At 36.3% G+C, this 26,098-nt stretch overlaps 1 protein-coding gene across 7 annotated transcripts in view; it reads left to right on the top strand.

The window, feature by feature from the left end:
* ZNF148 (zinc finger protein 148) overlaps window positions 1-26,098 on the top strand; it is a 126,423-nt gene that overhangs the window by 14,847 nt on the left and 85,478 nt on the right. For 4 of the 7 annotated variants that reach the window (XM_045037050.1, XM_003991722.6, XM_019839900.3 and 1 more), the window contains exon 2: window positions 22,130-22,211. The exons of the other annotated variants lie outside the window; for them this stretch is intronic. The gene's annotated coding sequence lies outside the window, so the exon portion shown is untranslated. The remainder of the gene's footprint in view (window positions 1-22,129; window positions 22,212-26,098) is intronic. 7 annotated transcript variants of the gene reach the window in all.

Here is a 26,098-nt window from a genome sequence, read left to right as displayed (position 1 = left end):
AAACAGCTTTTTGTTTTGTTTTACATAATTATGATCGTGTAGTTCGTAGAATTTTGCAAAATTGGGCATGGTGTGATCTAAAAAAAGAGCATTTCTTATTTTTATAGGGGGCAATGGTAAAGGCACCACACAGTTTTGAAATTTCAACTATGTTAAATGTTGCTATAAATAAAATCCTATTCAGATTTTTAGATTTAATATATCTAAAAATACGTTTGCAGTTGTCCTTTGGGTGCAGGAGGAAGTCCTGGGTTTCACGGTGCTTGTTTCTGGGCAGATTTTCAGTATTGTCAGCATGATTCGGACGTAGAACCTTAACCTGAGTGAATAATTTGCTTGAGATTACCAGTCTGTTTTGCAACTGGGAATAGACTCTGGGTCTCTTATTCCCAGTCTGGTGACCTATCCAAGAATAGACTAAGGAAACTGGGTATTTTTCTGTTTGGTGGAAAATATGGCTGAGTTGATTTTGTAGTGAGTTTTAAAGGGCCAAAAAGTGAATGGGTGAACATTTATATTTTCTGTTGTAACATTTAAACGAAGTTTCTCCACATGCCTTTGGTCTTTCTTTGAATATATAAGGAACTTTAGGATATTCTTCAGTGTTACTTTTCATGGCATTTGTAGCACACTTAACACTTGATTAAAATAGATCGATGCATATTGTAATTAACTGTGGGTAGTTGTGTTTTTCATGCGGATATTCTCCCTGGTTAGAGAATAGCAGGTAACTTGAGAATGTTTAGCCTTCTCACAAATGCTGGGGAGAATAGGCATTATGTTAACTTCATTAATCTCTGACTTAAAAACTTGGCTCTTATTATTGAAGATACTTGAAAAGGTACAGATGGGGATACTTGTGGATTTTCTCCTCCTCAGCTTTATATACTCTTATTCTCACTACTATTATTACATTAGCTATACATAACAATATTTGGTTATTAACATGTGTTTCAGTAGGCCTCACAGAAAAGAGTACCTTTTCTGTTTCTTTTCCTTTTTTTTTTTTGAAAGAGTACCATTTCTTTTCATAGTATATGAGTTGCAATCGAACTTTTTTATTTTGTTCATTCCTAACCTGTTTTAGGCCTTTTTTTTATTAAAAAAAATTTTTTTTTTCAACGTTTATTTATTTTTGGGACAGAGAGAGACAGAGCATGAACGGGGGAGGGGCAGAGAGAGAGGGAGACACAGAATCGGAAACAGGCTCCAGGCTCTGAGCCATCAGCCCAGAGCCTGACGTGGGGCTCGAACTCCGGGACTGCGAGATCGTGACCTGGCTGAAGTCGGACGCTTAACCGACTGCGCCACCCAGGCGCCCCTGTCTTAGGCCTTTGAATCACAAAAACATTCTTTCTTCCTCCCATCTCCAAAAAACCCTGGACATTTATTAATGTAATGCAATAATTCTCCACCAGAAGTGATTTTGGCAATGTCTGGAGACATTTTTGGTTGCCATGCTGGGGGATTCTGTTGGTATCTAGTGGGTAGATGCTAAACATCCTACAGTGCACATGATAGCCCTACAACAAAGAATTATCCAGTGCAAAATGTCAGTAGTGTTGATGTTGAGAACCCTTGACCTCATATATTGAAAATAACATTCTCCCAAATTAAATATTACAGAAGTTATTTATAATATAATTAACATGTCTGTACCATATTGTTAGGAATCTTTTTCCAGAGTTGTCATTAGAATGATCATGGGTCAAAGGTTATGAAGTATACTTTAGGTCATCAATACATGTGATTTTGGAGCTGCAAAATTAACAAGTTTATTAAGGCTTTTTGTATGTAGATAATGGAGTTTCCGAGGGATTGTGACTTCCAAGTTCTCACAGAGAACAGAGTTCAGGTCTCTTCTTTGTATTATAATTTAATTTACTTAATTAAAATTAATTTTGATTATTACTGAGGGAAACAGTATTGATAATTTTTGCTTGATATACAAATACATTTAAATAATTGAATTAAATAATTGCATTGTGAGAATCTCAGTATTTAGTGAATTATTGATAACTTTTTCAGATTCACGTGTGTTTGTTGAATTCATCAGCATGGTTTGTAATGGTTGTAAACTTTTCAGCATGTGCTTTTTAAAAAAGTGTTTGAAAAATTGAAAAAGACCACATATACTTTTAAAACAAAAACATATTTAAAGTTAATTATGATACTTTAGGCAACATTGCAAATGCAAACCCAATTGGAGCTGTTCAGACATCTGTGGGTGTCTTGAACTTAGACATCTGTTTTGCAGAATTGTGTGAAGATCACCATAATGGTGAATTACTGTGCTAGCTGTAAATCGATTCTAGCAAGATCCTTTTGGTTTAATTTTGGAAAAAGATATTGGAACTTTCAGGTGAACTGTAATTGGGTGAAATATAAATTGAGTATTTAGATGAAACATTTTTTTTTTTGAGAGAGGGCACAAGTGAGTGAGGGGCACAGAGGTGGGGGGTGCAGAGAGAGAGAAGTGGGGCTCACTCATTGCGGGGCAGGAGCTCACCCAGGCGCCTAAGATGAAGTATTTTCAAATTAAGCAGTGTATTATTGTCAGAGGAAGAAGTATCAATGGGGTTCTTTTTATGTTTAATTTTTTTTTTCAGTAGAGGGGTACCTGGGTGGCTCAGTCGGTTAAGTGTCTGACTGCCCTCAGGTCATGATCTCATGGTTTGTGATTTCAAGCCCTGCGTGGGGCTCTGCACTGACAGGGGAGTCTGCCTGGGATTCACTTTCTCTCTCCCTCTCTCTCTCTGCCCCCTCTCCCCCCACTCTCTAAAGTAAATAAATAAATAAACTTAAAAAATTTTTTTTTCAATAGTGTACTTTTTTGTAAATGAGTAAAACAAATGAAGACAAAGGATCGTATGAGCAAAGATTTCTTTAAATGGTTTAAGTAAAAAATTTATAGAAGAAATTTACAGTGCATATTAGCAAAAAACTCAACTGGAAAAGCTGCTGTTAATATTTTGATATATTGTCTTCTTATAATTTCATTAACTTTTTATTTTGGAAAAATTTAAATGGGTAAAAAATTGAATTGTACAATGAACCTTCATATACCTATGACCTAGCTTCAATAGTTAGCAATTAATGGCCATTCTTGTTTCATCTATACCTCTGCCTCACTTCTCCCCTTTCATATTTTTAAAGAAACTTTATTTTGAAATAATTATAGACTCACAGGAAGTTGCAAAATTAGTACAGAGTCCTGTATATCCTTTGCCCAGCTTTTCCCAGTGGTGACAAATCGTATAAAGCTCTAGTAACATCAAAACCAGGAAATTGACATTGGTTCATTATTCTTAACTGAACTGCCGGAAATACTTACTTTGCACCATTAAAAAAAATTTTTTTTAATGTTTATTTATTTTTGACAGAGCATGAGTGGGGGAGGGGCAGAGAGAGAGGGAGACATAGCATCTGAAGCAGGCTCCAGGCTCTGAGCCGTCAGCACAGAGCCCGACTCTGGGCTCGGACTCACGAACAGTGAGATCATGACGTGAGCCGAAGTCGGACGCTCAACCGACTGAGCCACTCATGCGCCCCTGCACCATTTTTTTTTAAACCTGAATTCATTTGTGTGTGTGTGTGTGTGTGTGTGTGTGTGTGTGTGTGTGTGTGTGTATGGTTCTTTGCAATTTTTCTCCCATACATAGTAAGTTCGTATAACTACTACCACAGTGAAGATACAGAGCTGTTCCATCATCACAAAGAAAACCCCTTTTGCTAGGCCTTTGTATTTGCATTCCACCTCAAAACCCCTCCCTGTCTCTTGGCAATCTTATTTTCCATCCCTGTAGTTTTGTCATTTTAAGAATAATGTATTAATAACATACTTTTTTGAATCAAAATTCATGTGTTGAACTTTGGGTATATGCAGTATTTTGCTATTGAGAAATAAAGTGGTTATGAGGGGCGCCTGGGTGGCTCAGTTGGTTAAATGTCTGAATTCAGCTCAGGTCATGATCTCACAGTTTGTGAGTTTGAGCCCCATGTCGGGCTCTGTGCTGACAGCTCAGAGCCTGGAGCCTTCTTCAGATTCTGCGTCTCCCTCTCTCTCTGCCTCTCCCCTGCTCATGTTCTGTCTCTCTCTCTGTCAAAAATAAGTAAACATTAAAAAAAATTAAAAAAAAAGTGGTTATGAAAATTCATGTATAGCAATTTGTGTACAGTTGCCTGAGATAAATGCCCAAGAGTGAGCTTTTTAGGTTGTATGGCAAGGGCAAGTTTAGTTGTTGTTGTTGTTGTTGTTGTTGTTGTTTTAATGTTTATTTCTGAAAGAGAGAGAGAGAGAGAGACAGAGAGAGACAGAGAGAGACAGAGAGACAGAGTGTGAGCAGGAGAGAGGAAGACACAGAATCTGGAGCAGGCTCCAGGCTCTGAGCTGTCAGCACAGAGCCCAACGAGGGGCTGGAACTCACGGACTGCGAGATGATGACCTGAGTCCAATTCGGATGCTTAACTGATTGAGCCACCCAGGCGCCCTGGGCAAGTTTAGTTTTATAAGAAAATTCCAAACTGTTTTTCCAGAGTGACTGTACCATTTTATGAGAGATCTACTTGTTCTAAATGCTTGGCAACATTTGTTACTATTTTTTATTTTAGCTGTTGTAATAGGTATATAGTGATATTTTATTGTCGTTTTAATTTGCATTTCCTTATTGACTAATGATATTGAACATCTTTATATGTATTGGCTGTTTATGCCTTTTGCTTATTTTCTAATCTGAATATATGTATATTTTTACTGTTAAGTTTTGAGAGTTCTTTATATAGTCCAGATAAGAATTCATCAGAAACATTGTTTGCAAACATTTTCTCACTCCACGGCTTATCTTTTCATTTTCTTCACAAGTTCTTTCACAGGGGAGATGTTTTCAGTTTTAATGAAGTCTGTTTCTTTTACGAATCATGCTTTGGTGCCAAATCCAGGAACCTTTTTCTTTAGTCCTGAAGGATGTCTCTGATAGTTCTGTAGTTTTATGTTTACGTTAAACTCATGATCCATTTAGTTTTTATATAAAGTTGTGAGGTTTAGGTCAACACTTTTTTTTTTTTAATTTTTTTAATGTTTATTTATTTTGGGGAGACAGCACAAGCGGTTGAGGGGCAGAATGAGAGGGAGACACAGAATCTGAAGCAGGCTGCAGGCTCTGAGCTGTCAGCACAGAGCTGAATGCGGGGCTCGAACCCATGAAGCGCAGGATCATGACCTGGGCTGAAGTCGGATGCTTAACCGGCTGAGCTACCCAGGCACCCCTAGGACAAGACTTTTTTTTTTTTTTTTTGCGGATGGATGGATGTCCAGTTGTTCCAGTACTATTTGTTGGAAAGACTATCTTTCCTCCATTGAATTGTATTATCTGTTGGGCATATTTGTGTTAGTCTAGTTAATTTTGGGTTCTTTGTTGCATTGATATAGGTGTCTATCCCTTTTGTCAGTCCACACTGTCTTGATTAATGTAACTGTATAATAGTATTAAGATCAAGTAGATGATTCCTTCCACTTTGTCAAGATTGTTTTAGCTTTTGTAGTCTCTTTGCCTTTTCGTATATGTTTTAGAAGAATCTTGTTGATGTATAACCAAAAAGTATTGCTGGGATTTTGATAGGAATTGAATAAATTTGTAATTAAATTTGGGAGAATTCCTTTATTATACAGAGATTTTCAATCCATGACTACAAATGTCTCATCATTAATTTAGATCTTCCATATTTTTTGAAGCAAATTCTAGGCATATAGTTTTCCTTAAACAGCTTTATTGAGATATAACTTTATGTACCATATAATTTATTCATTGAAAGTGTATATAATTCAGTTGTTTTTAGCGTATTCAAACAGTTGTGCAGCCATTACCATAATCAATTTTAGAACATTTCCATCTCCCTAAAAAGAAACTCTGTCCATTAACAAACAGTCGTCTTTCCCCCTTTGTCCTAGCCCCTGGCAACAACTAATTTATTTTCTGTCTATGGATTTATCTATTCTGAACATTTCAGATTAATGGAATCATACAATAGGTGATCTTTTATGTTTTGCTTGTTTCATGTAGCATAATGTTACACGATGTAGCATGTGTCAGGAGTTCATTCTGTTTATTGCTGAATAGTATTCTGTTGTATAGATATACCACATTTTTTAAATCCATCAGTTGACTGACATTTGGGTTGCTTCTACTTTTTAGCTATTATGAATAATAGCTAATAATTGCTATGAACATTCATGTGCAAGTTTTTATGTGAATATTTGTTTTCACTTCTCTTGGGTATATACCTAGGAGTGGACTTGCTGAGTCATATTCAAGAAATCATTGCCAGGTCTAGTGTTATGAACTCTTCCCCCTTGTATTTTCTTTTAGGAGTTTTATAGTTTTAGACCCCATGCTCAAGTCTTTAATCCATTTTGAATTGATTTTTTGTGTATAGTATAAGGGTCCAATTTCATTCCTTTTGCATGTGGATATCCAGTTTTCCCAAAACCATTTGTTGAACAGGCTATCCTTTCCCCATTGTGTATTCTTGGTACCCTTGTTGAAGATCAGTCATCTGTAAACATGTGGGTTTATTTCAGGGCTCTGTTTTCTTATGTTGGTCTGTATGTCTGTCTTTATGCTAATACTATTACTTTTTAGTTATTGTAGCTTTGTATTACGTTTTGAAATTAGGAAATGTGAGGCCTCCAGCTTTGTTCTTTAAGATGTTTTGTCTATTTGGGGTTCTTTGTGTTTCCATACGAATTTTAGGATTTTTCTCCCCTACTTCTGTAAAATTGCTATTGGGATTTTGGTAGGGATTGCACTGTATCTGTAGATGTAGATCACTTTGGGTAGTATGGACATTTTAATAATCCATGGACATGGGATGTCTTTCTATTTATTTGTGTTTTAATTTTTTTCATCAGTGTTTTGTGTTTTTCAGTTTACAAGTCTTTTGCCTCCTTGGGTTAAGTTTTTCTAAGTACTTTATTCTAAGTAAAGTAATGTTACTATTATAAGTGACATTACTTTCTTAATTTCACATTTTGTTCACTGCTAGTATACCATTGAGTTTTGTATATTTTTGTACAGCCTTGCTGAACTTATTTATTCTTGTAGTTTTTTAGTGTATTCTTTATGGTTTTATGTATATCGGATGCCATCTGTAAATAGGGGTACAGTTTACTGCTTCCTTTCCAATGTGAATGCTTTTTAATTTTCTTGCCTAATTTTCTTTGTTAGAACATCTAGTACAGTGTCGAATCAAAGTAGTGAGAGTAGACCTCTTTGTCTTGTTTCCGGTCATAGGGGGAAAGCATTCAGTATTTCATCATTAAGTATAACATTAGAATTTTTGTAGATGGCCTTTATCAGGTTGAGGAGATTCTCTTCTGTGCCTAATTTCTTGAATGTTTTTGTTATTTAAGGATGTTGGATTTTGTCACATGCTTTTCTGCATCTGCTGAGATGATCTACAAAAAATAAAGGTTTTGTCCTCTATTCAGTTGGTAGGGTGTATTTACTTGATTTTCAGATCTTAAACCAATTTTGCATTTCTGAGATAAATCTACTTGGTTATTGTGCATATTCATTTTTCTGTGTTAGTGAATTCGGTCTGCTAGTATTTGTTGAGGATTTTAATGTCTATAATCAGAGATAATGGCTTGTCATTTTCTTTTTTAAAATTTAATGTTTATTTTGAGAGAGAGAGCACACATGCACAAGTTGGGGAGGGGCAGAGAGAGGGAAAAGAGAGGATCCCAAGCTGTCAGTGCAGAGCCCTACATGGGGCTCGATCCCATGAACCGTGAGATAGTGACCTGAGCCAAAATCAAAAGCTGCTCAACTGAGCCACCCAGGCGCCCTGCCATTTTCTTTTCTTGTGACATCTTTATTTTGTTTTGGTATCAGTGATACTGATTTTATAAGATAAATTAAGAAATGTGCCTTCATCTATTTTTGGGAGGAGTTTGTGAACAACTGGAATTTAATTCTTTATTAAATTTTTTTGGTAGAACTTCCCAGTGAAGCTGAGCTTGGAGTCTTTTTGGGAGCTTTTAAATTAAGAATTCATTTTTCTTAAATGGTTATAGAACTATTTAGATTATTTCACTTTGGTTTAGTTTAGGTAGTGTAATTCTGATAAATTGAGAAATTTCTTCGAAGTGATAAATTTAAGAATGTAAAGTTGTTTTGTAGTATTTTCCTTACTGTATTTTAGTTGGTGCAAGTTCTGTAGTGATATCCACTTTTGAATCATTACATTAGTGATTTGTGTCTCTGTTTTTTATTTGTTAGTCCTATTAAATACTTATTTTGCTTCACAGATTTTTTCTATTTTCCAGTTTTCAATTTCATTATTTCTGTTCTATATTGTTTCCTTCCTACTGCTTGCTTGGGTTTATATATATTTTGCTTTTTTTTAAAATTTTTTTTTTTTTTAACATTTATTTTTGGGACAGAGAGAGAGACAGAGCATGAACGGGGGAGGGGCAGAGAGAGAGGGAGACACAGAATCAGAAACAGGCTCCAGGCTCCGAGCCATCAGCCCAGAGCCTGACGCGGGGCTCGAACTCACGGACCGCGAGATCGTGACCTGGCTGAAGTCGGACGCTTAACCGACTGCGCCACCCAGGCGCCCCAACTTTTTTTTTTTTTTTGTTTCTTGTGGTAGGCAATTAGGTTTTTGATTTGAGATCTTCATTTATTTTTATTTATTTTTACTATGTATTTATTTTTTTTTGAGAGGGAGGGACAGAGGGAGATTGACAAAGATAACCTCAAGCAAGCTCCACAAGGGTCGTGAGATCATGACCTGAGCTGAAATCGAGTCAGACACTCAACCAACTGAGCCACCCAGGGACCCCTGAGATCTTTCTTCATTTCTATTGTAAGCATTTAGTGCTATAGATTTCCTTTTAATTACTGCTTTAGCTGCATCTCACAAATTTTGGCATGTTGTGTTTTTATTTTCATTCATTTTTATGTGTCTGTATTTTAAAGTTTTCTTTGAAATTTCCACCTTGACCCATGCACTTTTTAGAATTGTGTTGTTTTTTCCTGATGTTTCTAGGTTTTGTTTTTTCTTTTTTTTAAATTTTTTATTTTTGAGAGAGAGACCGTGTGAGTGGGGGAGGAGCAGAGAGAGAGGGAGACACAGAATCCAAAGCAGGCTGCAGGCTCTGAACTGTTGGCACAGAGCCCGACGCAGGGCTCGAACCCACTAACCGTGAGATCATGACCCGAACCAAAGTCAGACGCTCAACCTACTGAGCCCTCAGGCGACCCCGCTGTCTTTCTGTTACTGATTTCTAGTTTAGGTCCATTATGGTCAGAGAATGCACTCTATTATTTTAATTCTTATAAATTTGTTGAGGTTTGTTTTGTGGCTCTGGATATGATCTGCCTTGGTGAATGTTCCATGGGTGCTTGAAAAGAAATGTGTGTTCTGCTGTCATTGGGTGGAGTATTTCATATACAGTTGACCTTCGAACCACGTGGGTTTGAATTGTGCTGGTCTACTTATATTTGGATTTTTTACAGTACAGGACTGTAAATGTGTTTTCCTTATTTTCTCAGTAACATTTTCTTTTATCTAACTTTAAGAATACAGTATATAATGTAATACACAAAATGTATGTTAATGGATTGTTTTTTATCTGTAAAGTTTCTGGTCAGTAGTAGGCTATTAGGAATTAAGTTTTTGGGGAGTCAGAAGTCATACATGGATTTTGTGTGAGGGAGTTGTTCAGGTTTCATCTGTATATCAATTCAATTCTGTTGGTTAAATGTGTTATTAATATAACCACTCTGCTTTTCTAAAAAAAAAAAAAAAAAGTATTGCTATAGCTTTAGCATTCTTTTCAACGTATGGTACCACATTTCTTGTTAGCAACATATGGGGCCATTTAAAAAAATTTGCTCTGCCAGTCTCTTTGGTTTATTTAGACTATCTGCATTTGAGGTAATTAATGATCTGTCAGTCCTTATAGCTGCTATTTTATTATTTTTTGCTTATTTTCTCTGGCTTTTGGTTTTTGCTTCTCTTTTCTTGCCCTCCTGCAGATTATTGGAACATTTTTTAGGATTCCATCTTTTATAATTTGTAGAAGGTCTATTTATAATGTTTTGGAGTCTGTCTTGCTGTAGTTTTTGCGGCGGTTGTAGTTACTACAGTATGGATATGTGATTTATAAGTCTACTAGTATCCACATTTTATAGTTTCAACTGAAGTGTGTAAATTTCACTTCTGTTCTACCCTTTACCTTTCCAACTTTTATTTATTATTATGATTTTTTAATGTCTGTTTTTGAGAGAGAGAGAGAAGTGGGTGCTCAAGTCGGGGAGAAGCAGAGAGAGGGAGACAGATTCTGGAGCAGGCTCCAGGCTCTGAGTTGTCAGCACAGAGCCTGACACTGGGCTCCAGCCCACAAACCATGAGATCATGACTTGAGCCCAAGTTGGGTGCTTAACCGAGTGAGCCACCCAGGTGCCCCCTACCTTCTCAACTTTTAAACATAATTGTCTTGGGTATGAAATAGTGTCGTAATTTTTGCTTTCAGTCATCAGGTATGATTTATAAAGCTAATGGAAAAGATAATCTGTTGTGTATACCCATATTTCTTTTCTTCCTGTTGTTTGAAACATTTTCTTCAGCCAGTCTTTATGACACATTTCTTTTAGTTTTTCTTCTTTTGGGAATGCTTTTTAAAAATGGCCCCTTTGTTCCTTGCTGTGGTCTGAATGTATTTCCCTAAAATTCATATGTTGAAATCCTATTAGGAGTTGGGGCCTTTGGAAGGTGATTAGGTATGAGGGAGGAGCCCTCATGAATGGGATCGGTACTGTTGTAAAAGAAGCCAGAAGAGCTCCCTTGGCCATTTCTGTCTTGTGAGGATACAGAAAGGAGTCTTTTACCTGGAAGTGAGCCCTCACCAAACCATACTGACATCCTGATCTTGGACTTCTAGCCTCCAGAACTGTGAGAAATAAATTTCTGGTTTTAGATGAGAAATCTGGGGTCATTTAAAGTTTCCATTATAAGTAATACGGTTGTTTCTGGTGCCTTCAAAGTTTCTTCTTTGGTTTTAATTTTGAACATTTAATTACTATGTGTCTTGGTGTAAATTTGTTTGTGTTTATTCTGTCTTGAGTTTGCTCAGTTTTTTGGATCTGTAAGTTTGTATTTGCCGCATTGGAATTCAGCCATTGTTTCTTCAAATACTGTTTCAGCCCCTCTCCTTTCTGGGACTCCAGTGATAAGAATGTTGGATCTTATGTTATTGGCCTGTAGTTCTCCAAGACTATTAATTTTTTTTTCCTGTTTTCTCTCTTGTTCAGATTGGGTGAGTTCTGTTTTTCTGTACTGACCTTCAGTGATTCTCTTCCCTATCATCTCTGTGTTTGTATTGAGTTTATGCAGTGAGTTCAAAATTTTTCTATTATTTTTTAGTTCTATAATTTTCTTTTGCTTTTATTTTTTAATAAATTCTGTGTCTTTGCTGAGATTTTCCATTTTCTCACTTGTTTTGGGAAAATTCTTAATTGCTGAAACATTTTTATTATTGTGTTTTAAATAAAAGATAATTTGTCAAATAATTCCAGTGTCTGATGCATCTCTGCATTGGCCTTAGTTGATTATCTTTTCTTAATCATGACTTCTTGAGTCCTTTCTATTTTATCTTTAGTTAGGAAGTTCTGAGCCCTATTTATATTTTTCATTTTAGTGGACAGTCCGCCTGTTTAGGTTTAGAATACAGATCTTGGCCCCCTTTTGTAGGCTGTGTTTCCAATGGCAGTTTTAATTTTCAGAGCCTTTGTGGTCACCTTAATTGATCCGATGCTGCTGGGTTGCCACTAGTCCTTGCTGGTGGTGACTGACGGAGCAAAAGGGTTTTCCCTATGCGGAGCTTCTTGTTATATCTAGATGAGAGATGATTTTGGTAGATCCTCCTATTATTCCTCCCATGTCATTCTTCCCTGTCCCCCTGTCCCTGGGTGAGAGAGAAGAGTCTTAGCCCAAACTAGCTAGCGGCTTGTTGTGGTTGGGTCCCTCAGTTTGCCTACTTGTCTCTGTATCTCTAGGTGGAAAACAGGAGTCTCATGCCAAATGGGTAAGGAAGAATTTTTTACCTTGGTTTTGTTGTTGGTTGGGCTTCCAGTTAATCTTCCTTTTATGTTGCAGAGGGACTCCAGTGTAATTTGGGGGGAGGAATGTGACTGCCTGATCTGCCTTCTGTTGCTAAGTTGGTGGTCAGGAAATGGCAGTCTGGGTTGCCTTTTTCTGTTGGGTGTGGGGACTAAAAACACCCTGCTGTTCTTTTGTTTCTCCATACTTGTAGTCCCAAACTGGTTCATTGCCTTACTATTTGCAGAGTTTACCTCTGGTTGTCTCTTGTGTTATTTCCATGGTTTATAATTGTGCTTAATGAGGAGGGGCAGGGGAACACAGCTCTGTGCCATCTTACCTAGACTGGAAATTCAAGTTCCTTAATTTTTGTCAACCATCATGATCTCCAGACAGTAGGTTATATCAGCTTTGAAAATAATAGCATACGGATATGTGCTTTGTGAGGTTTTAAGCACTATATAAATGTTTGCTTCAGTTACAAATCAGAATATCAGACACCTAAGTTTTGGGGAAGTCAGTCATAACCAGTTCACGAGGGTGTCAGGACTAGGCATCTGTCACATGAACAGAATCTTGTTATGTAGTTAATTAAAAATGAGGTTATAAATTCTGAGTGCTTTCTTCAAGGATGTGTTTAATTATTTACACTTAAGATGTTTAGTAATTCCAGTGATACATTATAGTATTTTAATATTAACAAATATTTTTCAAAACAATACTGAAAATCTTGTGTTATGCAGCCAATGTAATCTGTTTCTAATTTATAGATTGAAATGGGCAGATAAAATGTCCTGCTTTTACATTTCCTGGTTTTCTAATTGAGGATAAATTGACCCAAATAAGAAAATGTCCATTCTGTGTTAGTAGAAGCTTGTGTTTCTAAATGACGAGTTAACTTGCTACATCAACTTCTCGTATTTAGAAAAACAATCTCACAGACATATTTCATGAATTGCTCAAAATATATTTACTGCATTTATCGGGAGAAATCACTGGAGTTCTTTGCAGCCTCTTTTTGAGGTATTCTCTTGAGCGACTCTGATGGCAAATCTCAATTTCCTAATCAGATTAAAAACCATTTGTTTTATTTGTGGGCACACCTCTACATTGTGTCTAGTGCTTAGTGTAATTCCACGCATGCATTCTAGACAGAGGACAGAAGAATGATTGACTCTGGTATTGAATAAGATGAAAATTGTCAAAAGATGAACTGACTTTAGTGGACCATTTATAAGTTATTAAGTGAGCGTTTTAAGTTATATTTCATATGAGAAGTAATAATTCCAGTTTTGTCTATGATTTGTAATAATATTTTAATAAGATGTTTTTGTTCACTTTGACACTTTAAAAAAATCAAATGTAGGGGCGCCTGGGTGGCCCAGTTGGTTGGGCAACCGACTTCAGCTCAGGTCATGATCTCAGGGTTCGTGGGTTCGAGCCCCGTGTCGGGCTCTGTGCTGACAGCTCAGAGCCTGGAGCCTGTTTCAGATTCTGTGTCTCACCCTGTCTCTGCCCCTCCCCTGCTCATGCTCTGTGTCTCTCTGTCTCTCAATAATAAATAAACATTAAAAAAAAAAATCAAATGTAAATAAATGTTAAATTTTTTTTAATGTTGACTTTTGAGAGAGAGTGCAAACGGGGGGAGGGGTAGAGAGAAGGGTGACAGAGGATCCAAAGTGGGCTCTGCCTGACAGCAGTGAGCCTGATGTGGAGCTCGAACCCACCAACCACGTGATCATGACCTGAGCTGAAATCGGATGCTCAATCAACTGAGCCACCCAGTGTCCCTAAACTTTAATTTTTAATTGGGTATTAAAATTTTTTAGGGTTTCTTTAGTTATTAGAGTGGGATAATTTTTATGTTACAAAAAGCAGATGAATTTAATTTTCTGTTTATTTACATGGTAACTATTGTAGATAGCATTTTATTTATTTTTATTTTTTTTTTCAACGTTTATTTATTTTTGGGACAGAGAGAGACAGAGCATGAACGGGGGAGGGGCAGAGAGAGAGAGGGAGACACAGAATCGGAAACAAGCTCCAGGCTCTGAGCCATCAGCCCAGAGCCTGAGGCGGGGCTCGAACTCGGACCACGAGATCGTGACCTGGCTGAAGTCGGACGCTTAACCGACTGCGCCACCCAGGCGCCCCTTTATTTTTATTTTTTTAAATGTTTATTCACTTTTGAAAGAGACAGAGGGCAAGCGGGGGGGGGGGGCAGAGACAGAGGGAGACACCATCTGAAGCAGATTCCAGGCTCTGAGCTGTCAGCACCGTTAATGGACTGAGCCACCCAGGTGCCCCTGTAGATAGCATTTTAATTTAAAATTCTATGTTCATTGATAATATACTTCAAAAATTTTTTTGATTGCCAGGACATTAAGGTAACATTAAGTATAGTTTAATTTTGGGAAGACCTTTCCTGTGGTGGTGCTATGTTAGAGTAGACATTTATTAGGAGGCAGAGGATCTGGTTGAAGTCTTTGACACTTATGTGTTGTGTAAACTTGGGTACTTAACCTGATGAATTTCAGAGGTACTAATACCTGCTTAAGTAATTGTAGGAGGTCAGGTGAAATGGGACAAATGAAAGCACTTTGTGTACCATGCAATACTTTATTAGAGTATGCTTATAGTGCCTGAGTCATCTTGATCATGATAGTATAAAATATTTACAAATTAATGTGTATTCAGTAAAAATTTATGTACAAGTAAAAGTAAAGCAGCTTTTCCTTTAGTGGCTTACTAATTTTTTTTTTTTTTTTACTTTTTTAAAATTTACATTCAAGTTATACGGTGAAACAGTGATTTCAGAGTGGCTTATTAATCTTAATAGTGAATTTCTGTTAGTAAAATTGGGGGAAGATTACATAGTTGCTTGATAGTTTGCCACAGTTTTGGGACGGTGTCTCCCCTCAACGTGTAATTTAGATTTAAAAGTTAGTTTAGTCTAAGGAGTTTATAAAAATGCTTGTGGTGGATAAGTTTCTTGTTTGACAAATGTTTACTGGCTAGGTGATTTGAAAAGGTCCAGGACAGGTGAAAGTTTTCAGTTCATGGGCTTATTTTACTCACTTTGGACTGTTTTCTTTTAAGAATTTGATTACCACTTTGTAGGATTTTCATTCTCAACTAAGTGGATTAACTACATTAATTGCAAAGTTTATAAGATTTTGGCCTGACTTTTGTTGAGAGTGGAAATGGAAAATGGTTGTAGAAAGACCTGGGCAGGAGACCCCTGGGTGGCTCAGTCAGTTAAAGCGTTTGTAAAGCATCTGACTTTGGCTCAGCTCATGATCTCAAGGTTCCTGAGTTCGAGCCCCATGTCGTGCTCTGTGCTGACAGTTCAGAGTCTGGAGCCTGCTTTGGATTCTGTGTCTCTCTTTTACCCTGTCTGTCTCTCTCAAAAATAAATAAACATTAAAAAAAATTTAAAAAGAAAAAGAAGAGAGACCTGGTCAGGGTAATTTCTAGGGTGGTTGGTTTGAATTTGTTGGGCTGTCTGTTATTCCTGCTTGCGATAGATCAGGTCATGAAAAATATACTGTTGGATGACCATCATTCAGATAGAGTTCTAATACCTTTTAATTTTCAAAGCAGCTGGTGTAAATTAAAGAACACGTATGTCTATGCACGTCTATGTATGTCTATTCATATAAATCACAAAAGTTAGAACTAATGTAAAACCAGAACTTGACTAATTAACCTTAAAGTGTGATGTAGTTAAAATATGCTAAAGGACTTTAAAAGATGCTAAAGCATTTTTTGTTTCAGATTCTTATACCATATGTGCTATTATTCTTTTCATTGCTTTGTGCTTTTCTTGATTACATTTAAAGGGCAAGAGGTAGCCTTTTTATTTGGCAGTGCATAGAAGCATCAATAGTTAAGATTTTGTAAGCATACACATTTCAGTGAAACTAAAAATGACTTTGTTTTATATTTTAAATTTAAATCCAAGTTAACATATAGTGTAATAATGATTTCAGGAGTAGAAAGAATTTAGTGATCTTTCACTTACCTACAACACCCAAGTGCTCATCCCAAGTCCCAAGCAAGTGCCCTCCCTAATGCCCATCGTCCATTTAGCCCATTCCCCCACCCAGAATCCCTCTAGCAACCCTGTTTGTTCTCTGTATTCAAGTGTCTTTATGGTTTGCTTCCCTCTCTGTTTAAAATGACACTTTAAAAGAGATAATCTTAATTAACCAAGAACTATGATTTTTATCAATGAATGGCTTTTCTACAGTGGTTATATTTGGAAGTAACATTAAGGTACATGATATAATGAAATACTTATAAAACAGCTAAGTTTTGGTTATATTCTTTTTTAATTTTTTTAAGAGTTTATTTTGAGAGAGAGAGACTATGTCCATGTGCCTGTACATGCACACGCGTGCATGCGCGCGCGCGCGCACACACACACACACACACACACACACACACACACACACACGCAGGAGGGGCTGAGAGAGGGGAGAGAATCCCAAGCATCCTCAACCAGTGCTCAGCGTGGAGCCCCGTCTTGGGGCTAGATTCCACTAACCATGAGATCACGACCTGAGCCGAAATCAAGAGTTGGACACTTACCTAACTGAACCACCCAGGTACCCACCCCTCTTTCATTTATTTATTTATTTTTATTTAAAAATTTTTTTAAAAAAATTTATTTTTTATTTTTGAGAGAGACAGACAGACAGACACAGGGTGCAAGCAGGAAAGGGGCAGAGAGAGAGGGAGATACAGAATCCGAAGCAGGTTCCAGGCTCTCAGCTGTCAGCACAGAGCCTGACATAGGGGCTTGAGCTCACAAACCATGAGATCATGACCTGAGCCAAAGTTGGAGGCATAACCGACTGAGCCACCCAGGCGCCCCACTTTAAAAAAAATTTTTTTTATTGTCGTAGAACTCTATATTCTTGACAGTTTTTGTGGGAGTTTCTTATCTGAATTTCGATCATTAATTCATAAAACTTCATCTTTTGCAATCTTACTTTTCTAGACAAAGATGACAGCTGAAACATAATTTGGTAGACTGAATGTACTCTGGGCCAACAACATAAAGATACTTTGAAAATACTTAATGAAGTTGCTTAGGTTTCTCTAGGAGGGTGTGAAAAATTTGAAGGAACTGAAGAAGTTTCTTCCTGTCTGTTTTAATGTGCATGCCGTTTTGTAGCTTTTCTAACAGAGTACTTCTGAAATTCATTATTAACAGTCTTTTAAAACAAAGACTGGAAATTAGCTGGGATTAAACTATTCTTTACATTGCTCAGAATTATTTTCTGTTTGATAACAATGTCTATATACATTGTATATACTATATACAATGTATATAGTAGACTCCTCAGTATGCTAATTTATTGTTAAAACCAACAAGCCTTTTTAGGGAAATTCCCAAGCTGAAGGGGTAATGTTGCCAAATCCCCACTAGGCTGGTTTTGATACGAGGTTCTCTGCTGCATTAGGTTAATGTGACTTTTCTAGATGCTTCAATTTTGTTATCTGTGATTCCATAATTGAGAGATAGTGTCGTGTGTGTGGTTAAGCTTCTGGAGCTTGATTTCTGTATTGGAGTTCAAGTTTATTTATAATCATTTAAAAAATACCAAGTATCTACTAGGTGCAATACATTGTTTTAGGGTCTTAAGATCAGTGAACAAAACGAAATTCCTGCCCTTGTGGAGCTTATGTTATATAGTTAGGGGCAGAAAACGGTAAACATCATAAGCAAGTAGATCACCTAGCATGTTAAGAGGTGGTAACTATTATGGAAAATGTATAACAGATAAAAGGGGGATTGGGTGTGAGTGCATGTGGGGACAGTTTTAAATCGCATAGCAGGAAAAAGCCTCATTAACAAGATGATGATTGAGCAAAGACTGAAAGTAGGTAAAGGATTTAGTTATAAGTATCTCTGGGAGAAAGTATACCAGGCCTAGAATAGCCAGTACAATAGGCCTAAGGCAATGGCCTGCTAGAAGATACAGGGAGATAAGAAAGTCTGGTTACTGGACTCAAGTGGAGCAAGGGGGAAAGTATAGAAGATGAGGTCTGAAAGGTGGTGGTGGTGGATTGTGGAGGGCCTTGCAGACCATTATAAGGACTTTGGTTCCGCCAGTTACTAGTTTTGTAACCTTTGGTAAGTTATTTAACCCTTCAGTTTTTCTGTCTTGTAAAATGTGAGTAGTTAATAGCACCACTCTCATAAGTTTGTTGTTTGGATTATGAGAGTTAATACCTGCAAAGTCCTAGGAACACTGCTAAGCAAAGTCTAAAGTATATATTCATTGCATCTTTAAAGGTAAAGTGAACATTAAAAGGTTAATTCTTTTTCATTTGAAAAGGTAGCAGAGGAAGAAGTGAGTGCTCTCTGCTTTGATTTTTTTTCTATAATAAATTGCTTAAACTTTAATTAAAGCCCTTACTACATAATGTTACTATTATTAACATTATTTGTTGTATGTGTACTTAGCATCTTTGCTACCTTATGAACTCCTATGGGCAGAGACCGTGGTATTTTATGCATGCCTTAGGAATCTTAGATAGCATGTTGTACATGCATATCAGGTGATCAGAACATTGACTCAAATTAATGACAAAAATGTTGGCTTAATTAATGAATCAGCCCACCTGCTGGTATGTATACTGGAATATTGCCAGTCTTTCAAAACTAAATAATGGGAGGACAGTAGCTAATGGTCCCTGAAAAATACTTCATTTATTTTCTTAATGTGCCATAGTTATTAAAATTGGTATTGGTAGAAAATTGCCTTAATTATTAACTAAGTGTGAGAGTTTATACCATGTGAAATTAAAAGTCCATATTCACAGTATAGTATGGATCTGTTATATTAACATCTATCATTGGTTAAAAATATTTTTATTGACAGCATAAATATACTGCTACCTTAAAACAGTTTTAGTCTTAATTTCACTGTTTATATCTGCACAAGTGATATAATTAGGGAATATTTAGCTAGCAAAATCTTAAATCCTAGGAATTGCCAAGAAGGAATATTCACTATAACTCCTGAAGTGAGGGAGTGAAGCATGTTGAAAGAGGAAGATTATAATTGACCTTTGGGTGGTTCAGGGGCCTTGTACCTCTCTTTTTGTACTTGCAGGGTCTTCAGTTTCCAGCTTGGTAGGTTCTTTCCTTATTGTTGGCAGAGAGGAGTGGGAGATTTAAAGGAAGAATAGAGACTTGGAAGGAGAAGTGAAATTGGTAGATGATGCTAAATGAATTAGAGTTCCAGAGACAGAGACTGTGTGGCAAGTGAGTTAGGGAAAACTGTGTGTTTCCATGGTAGAGGAAACATTGTAATGGGAAATATATTCCAAAATTTCTGTTACAGGTTTAGACCTTGAGGTAATAATATTTTGTGCATGTGGGTGTGTATGTGTGTGTGGGGGGGCATGTTTCCTTTTTCTTTTTGCTTTACTATTTTATTTTTTGTTTCTCTTTTAACATGTCTAGTTATGTTCTTTGATGTATGATAGCCTTAATTTAGGGCTTTGAATCAAAAGTGATGCAAGAAGATGAGTAGGCTTTTTGTGAAAATGTTTTCAACAGAATATTAACATTTCGAAAACATTTGTCCAGTCTGTAGATTTTATTTTACCATATTCCATGATGGCATATGAAATACTGTCTTGATTGTGGGGTAAATATACCCAGTCAACTTTCAAAAAGACTCATAATGTAATACTAAAATATATAATTAGAAGACATTTTTATTTCTTGTATGTAGACTTTGCTCTGCTTTTTCTGTTCAAGTTTACACTGTTCTATAGCTTTAGAAAATCTAAAAGTTGAGGACACCTGGGTGGCTCCATTGGTTAAGTGTCTGACTTCAGCTCAGGTCATGATCTCGCAGTTTGATAGTTCTAGCCCCATGTCAGGCTCTGTGCTGACAGCTCAGAGCCTGGAGCCTGCTTTGGATTCTGTCTCCCTCTCTCTCTCTCTGTCCCTCCCCTGCTTGCACTCTGTCTCCCTCTCAAAAATAAATAATAAACATTAAATTAAAAAATTCTAAAAGTTGAACACAGTGAAGACCATAGATAGCAGTGTAGTACAAATACAGTTTTGCTTTACTTTACCTGTTTTTAATAATGTCCACCACAATAGTGCAGTTTTATGGCAAGTATGTATTCAAAAATTGTTTTACATAATTGAGAATGATGGCATATATGCTCTTCTGAGTGCTTGGAAACAAAGCTTTGAGGCAGGCAATTAAGAGCTTAGTAGAAAAAAAATTTTAAATATATTTCTTGATTGGTAATTATTTTAGCAACAAAGCTACTGACTGGCTGAGGAATAGAAAATGCTGCATTATCAGAAAGGCTGTAGTGTTTGTGATCCCTCGATTAAATTATATAAACATAATTTTGGATTAATATATTGGTTATTTCCTCAAGATTTAAAGTTTAATTGTTTTGCTTTTACGTTTATAGCTTTTATTGATTTGCAAGATATTTATTGAGCCCTGAAAATGTGTGTTAGGGCTGTTATATAAATGCTTTGTTATTTCTGAATAAAAAATTAAATTTGGCCTATTCTTTGTTTCTAATAAAGTTTCAGCTTTCAGTCTTCATTGTCTTTATTACCTCCCTTTCATATGCCAGCAAAAAATACCCCAGTTGCATAAAGGAAATTATATGTGTCCAGTATTAATGCAGTACCAACATAGGATATTAACTTTCTGTGTTAGTCTCTGTTAAAAGGTTGATTATAGCATAACACTTAAAAAATATGTATGGACCATATTGGTATTATTAAAAACCTTTGCCTTGAAAAAAAAATAAAAAAAATTTTTTTTAATGTTTATTTTTATTTTTTTATTTTTCTTTAAAAAAAATTTTTTTTTTAACGTTTATTTATTTTTGAGACAGAGAGAGACAGAGCATGAATGGGGAGGAGCAGAGAGAGAGGGAGACACAGAATCTGAAACAGGCTCCAGGCTCTGAGCTGTCAGCACAGAGCCCGACGCGGGGCTCGAACTCATGGACCGTGAGATCATGACCTGAGCCGAAGTCGGACGCTTAACCGACCAAGCCACCCAGGCGCCCCTTAATGTTTATTTTTGACAGAGAGAGAGAGAGAGAGAGAGAGAGAGAGACACACACACAGACAGGGAGCATGAGTGGGGGAGGGGCAGAGAGAGAGGGAGACACAGAATGTGAAGCAGGCTCTGAACTGTCAGCACAGAGTCCGACATGGGGCTTGAACTCACTAAACATGAGATTGTCACCTGAGCTGAAGTTGGATGCTTAGCCAACTGAGTCACCCAGGCGCCCCTGAAAAAAATTTTCAAATGGTTTTTTGAGAGAGACAGCATGTGCACGAGTGGGGGAGGAGCAGAGAAAGATGGGGGTGTGGTGAGGGAGAGAGAGAATCCCAAGCAGGTTCCTCAGTCAGTGCAGAGCCAGATGCAGGCTTAACTCATGAACTGTGAGATCATGACCTGAGCAGAAATCAAGAGTCAGATGCTTACCTGACTGAGCCGCCCAGGTGCCCCACCTTGAAAATTTTAAATACTTAATGTTTTTGTATTTTTAAAAGCTATATTAATGTAGCTAGACTTTTGAGCTGAGGGAAATGTTATTTTGGGGTTTCGTCAGGAAGTAGTACTCTTTGAATAATGGAGAGTATCAACGTAAGATTTTAATGAAGCACATTTTGTGTTTACTTTTTTTTATTTCAAAGTTGTTTAAGATAATTTTGGGTTATTGCTCTGATTTTAAAGAGATCTTAATCCTCAACTAGAAATTAAGCTTGAAAAAGTCCAATTAGGTTCTGGTCATTTCCTTGGAATATCATTTATCACTGATGGGTCATTAAGTATTAGTTGCTACTAATTCTATTTAATCCAACCATATCTATTAATCCAGTATCTGGCTTGGAAAGAATGTTGTTAGATTTAGCATATCTAGGTATAATTATTTTATCTGACTTTAAGAATATGTCTAATTCTGATTCTTCTGGGAGATAACCTGTATTTTTGTACTTTTATAGGATAGAGGGGAGGAATCGGGAGCTTGGAAATTCAGCCAAGTGATCTGGTGGGATGGGCATTTGCCTGACATACTATATAGAGGTAATCTAACACTGTTTTACTCAGTCTTTATTTTTACCTGTGATAGATGCCCATGTGCTTGTATTATGAACAGCACTAATCACAACTATTGGATAGCACTCTGTATTTACTGGATGATCGTTTTTCCTTTTATACCCACTTACATATAAGCATGACATATATATATACATATATATATATGTAAAATATATACACACACACATATATGGCATGGTATTGCTATATATAAATAACGAATGTCTATACATTGAAAAGAGTTAATGGTATTAGTTTTATAGGATGTAGATCATTATCTTTTCTCACTTAACTAGATTACTTGCATGTTTCTTTTTTAGGCCCAGTTCCCTTATTTTAGGAAGACAGATGATCCTCTCCTTTCTTGTTGGCTTATGTTGGTGCATATGTTAGGCCTGTGCTTTATCCTTCAAACAAGTGAAAGAAAATTAAATATTTAACAGTTTTCAGGGTATTTACATATCTGTCAGTGGCACATATTCGCATGTCAGTTGTTAATGATTATAAAAATTCTGAAGATTCTCGTAAATTTAGTTTTGAGAATTCTTTAAAAATGAGTATGTGACAATATTAGTGGCTGTATTTTAAGATTTCCTTCTTTTTCCAAGTTTTCTGGTAATTGTCAAGTTCAACATTTCTCACTCCTTCAACATTTCCTTACCCAGGTTTGTTATGAGACACACTTAGGCATTAGAGAATGTTATAAGGTTAAAAAAAAAAGGTTTTCCTTGTTCCTTTTCACAGTTAATGTGTGTATTATGTCTGTAGTATGTGTGTATATGTATGTGTGTATTCTTTCAGACATTTTCTATATATATGCAGATATTTATATGTATACCTGTATTTACATATTCTTTACACAATTGAGATCACACCATACATATTGTTTAGCAATATATCTTTTTTGTTGTTAATTTCTGCATTTTTGCATATCATTTCTTCTCTTTTCATTATGTGTAGTATTCCAGTATTTGGGTATACCATAATTTTATTAACTGCTTACTTATTAATGGCTGTTTAGGTTTTCAGGTGCTTTTGCTATAATAAATGGTAATATGGTAGATATTCTTGGACATGTCTTTGCATATATTTTAAAAAGTACATGCAGTATAAATCCCTAAGGGAAAAATTGTTGGGCCAGAGAGCATGTACATTTAATAATTAGGTGGATGAATTGCCTAAAAGGATTATTCCAATATCAGTAAGTCTAGGAAAATGGGAATCTCTAGCTCAATGACCACGCTAGCTAGTGCCAAACTTTTTAATAATTTGTTAGTATTTTGTTGTTTAGTATTGCTTTCCAAAATTTCATTATGAGTGAGCTTCAGCATTTTTCCATTATTGGCTGTATGTATATTTTCAGTGATCTCTTTGGTCCTGTGCTGAGTCCTTAGTCATTCATTAGGCAAATTATTTTCACTGAATTTTTCTTCTTCTGATCTTATGATTTTGATTTTACCTTATGGAAGTTTTCAGTTTTTATGATTGAATTTAGTCTTTTCCTTTATGGCTGGGCATGGGGGGTTTCTGTATAAAGTTTAAAAGGTCTCCATCGTTGATTGTAGGGCTCACTTTTTCCTCTGTGTTGTCACATCTCCGAAATGACATGAATTGCTGGTTTGTCATAATTTGACATTATTATTATTTTCTTTCTTAGTTAACACATAAAATAGTCATGTAGCTTAAGATTGGTAGTTTTAGATTCAGTGAATTATGGTACTTGAAAAAGTTATATGGGTTTTCTGTTATTTTTTTTTATGGTTTACTTCGCTTAAAATCTTCATTTAATGTTGAATATATTTGGCTTATAAACAGTAGATGTAGAGATTTAGCTTTCCTTTTTTTCCGGCAGGCTAACTAGTTGTCCCCATTCCAGTTATTGAGTGATGCATTTCTTTTTTACATTTTGAAATGCCACATTTCTCATATACTGAATTTCCATGTTTTTGGAGAACACGTTTCTGAAATCATTTCTGTTCAGTTCATCTGCTTGTCTGTGTATTGATAGTATTAAGAGAATTCAGTAAAGGAACTGCTTATAAAAGTAATATACACAAATAATTTTTTATACAAATATAATAGGCATTAGGACTAATCGTGTAAGAAAAGGTATACATTCATAATAACTAAAAAGATAAAATGTCTGGGAGCAGTCTGAAGAAAATTTTGAAATTCTACTGAGGGATAAGAAAGAAAATTTGAACCAATTCAAATTAAAAAATATTTTTAATGTTTATATTTGAAGGAGAAAGAGACAGAGCGTGAGTGGGCGAGGAGCAGAGAGAGAGAGAGAGAAAGAGAGAGAGAGAGAGAGTGAGAGTGAGAGAGAGAGAGAGAGAGAGAGAGAGAGATCGATCCAAAGCAGGCTCCAGGCTTTCAGCTCTCAGCATAGAGCCCAATGCAGGGCTCAAACCCACAAACTGTGAGATCATGACCTGAGTTGAAGTTGGAGCTTAACAGACCCTGGTGCCCCTGAATCAATTCACATTTCTTTCCTTTTCTTTCCTTCCTTCCTTCCTTCCTTCCTTCCTTCCGTCCGTCCGTCCGTCCGTCCGTCTTTTGAAAGAGAACATGTGCACGTCCACACCAGCAGGTGGTGGGGGAGGGGCAGAGAGAAAGGGGGACAGAAGATATGAAGTGGGTGGGCTCTGTGCTGACAGCAGGGAGTCTGATGCGGGGCTCAAACTCACTAAGTGTTCAGTGAGATCGGGACCTGAGCTGGAAGGCTCAATGGTGCCCCATCAATTCAAATTTTTGATAGAATGTTATGATATCACTCTAAAAATAAAATTGATCTTATTTATTGATTTAATATTTTATGATCTTGTTTAACTCGTTAATGGTGACTTTGCTGAACTCATTTATTAGTTCTCTTTCTAGTCTTAGTTTGTTGAGAGTTTTTATCATGAATAGGTGTTGAATTTTGTTGGGTGCTTTTTTTCTATTGAGGCTCTCATATGGGTTTTTCCTGTATTCTCTTAATATAGTGTATTATCTTACTTGATTTTCAGATGTTAAACTACCTTTGCATTCATGGGGTACATCCTACTTGGTAGGCCTTTTTATATGTTGCTAGATTCAGTTTGCTAGTATTTTGTAGGAATTTTTTTTTACCTAATTTTATAATTATAGGCATCGCTGAGTAGTTTTCATGTAATTTTCTTTGACTTTGGTATCAAGTTAACTCTGGCTTCACGGATTGATTTTCAGAATGTACTGTTTTCCTGTTTTGTGAAGGAATTTGTGAAGGATTAGTATTTCTTCCTTAAATATTTGGTGGAATTCATCAGTGATGCCATTTTGGCCTGTTCTTTTCTTTGTGGGAAATTTAATTAAAAAAATTTTTTTTTAAATGTATGTTTATTTTTGAGAGAAAGAGTGTGAACAAGGGAGGAGCAGATAAGGAGGGAGACACAGAACCCGAAGCAGGCTCCAGGCTCTGAGCTGCCAGCACAGAGCACGACGCAGAGCTCGAACTCACCAACCGTGAGATTGTGACCTGAGCCGAAGTCAGATATTAACCGACTGAGCCACCCAGGCGCTCCTCTTTGTGGGAAATTTTGAAATACTAATTCAGTTTGTTTAATGGTTACATTCAGATTTTTCTATTTCCTCTTTAGTCAGTTTTGATAATATGTGTCATTTTAGGAATTTGTTCATGTTACAAAGTTGTATAATGTGTTGGCATAAATTTACTTATAATATTCCTTCCTTTATAATTCTTAAAAATTTTTTTGAGGTATTATTTACATATAACCTTGTATTTCCGTCTTATAACTTAATTTTTGTGAGGTCAGTATTACCATCCCCTCTTTCATTCCTGTTTTTGGTAATTGTGTTTTCTTTTTGTTCTTAGTCTGCCTAAAAGTTTG

Source organism: Felis catus, chromosome C2 (assembly GCF_018350175.1).
Source record: "Felis catus isolate Fca126 chromosome C2, F.catus_Fca126_mat1.0, whole genome shotgun sequence".
In the NCBI taxonomy this organism is placed as follows: domain Eukaryota; kingdom Metazoa; phylum Chordata; class Mammalia; order Carnivora; family Felidae; genus Felis; species Felis catus.
Note: the sequence above shows the minus strand (reverse complement) of the source record. Positions and strands in the feature narration are given on the sequence as shown.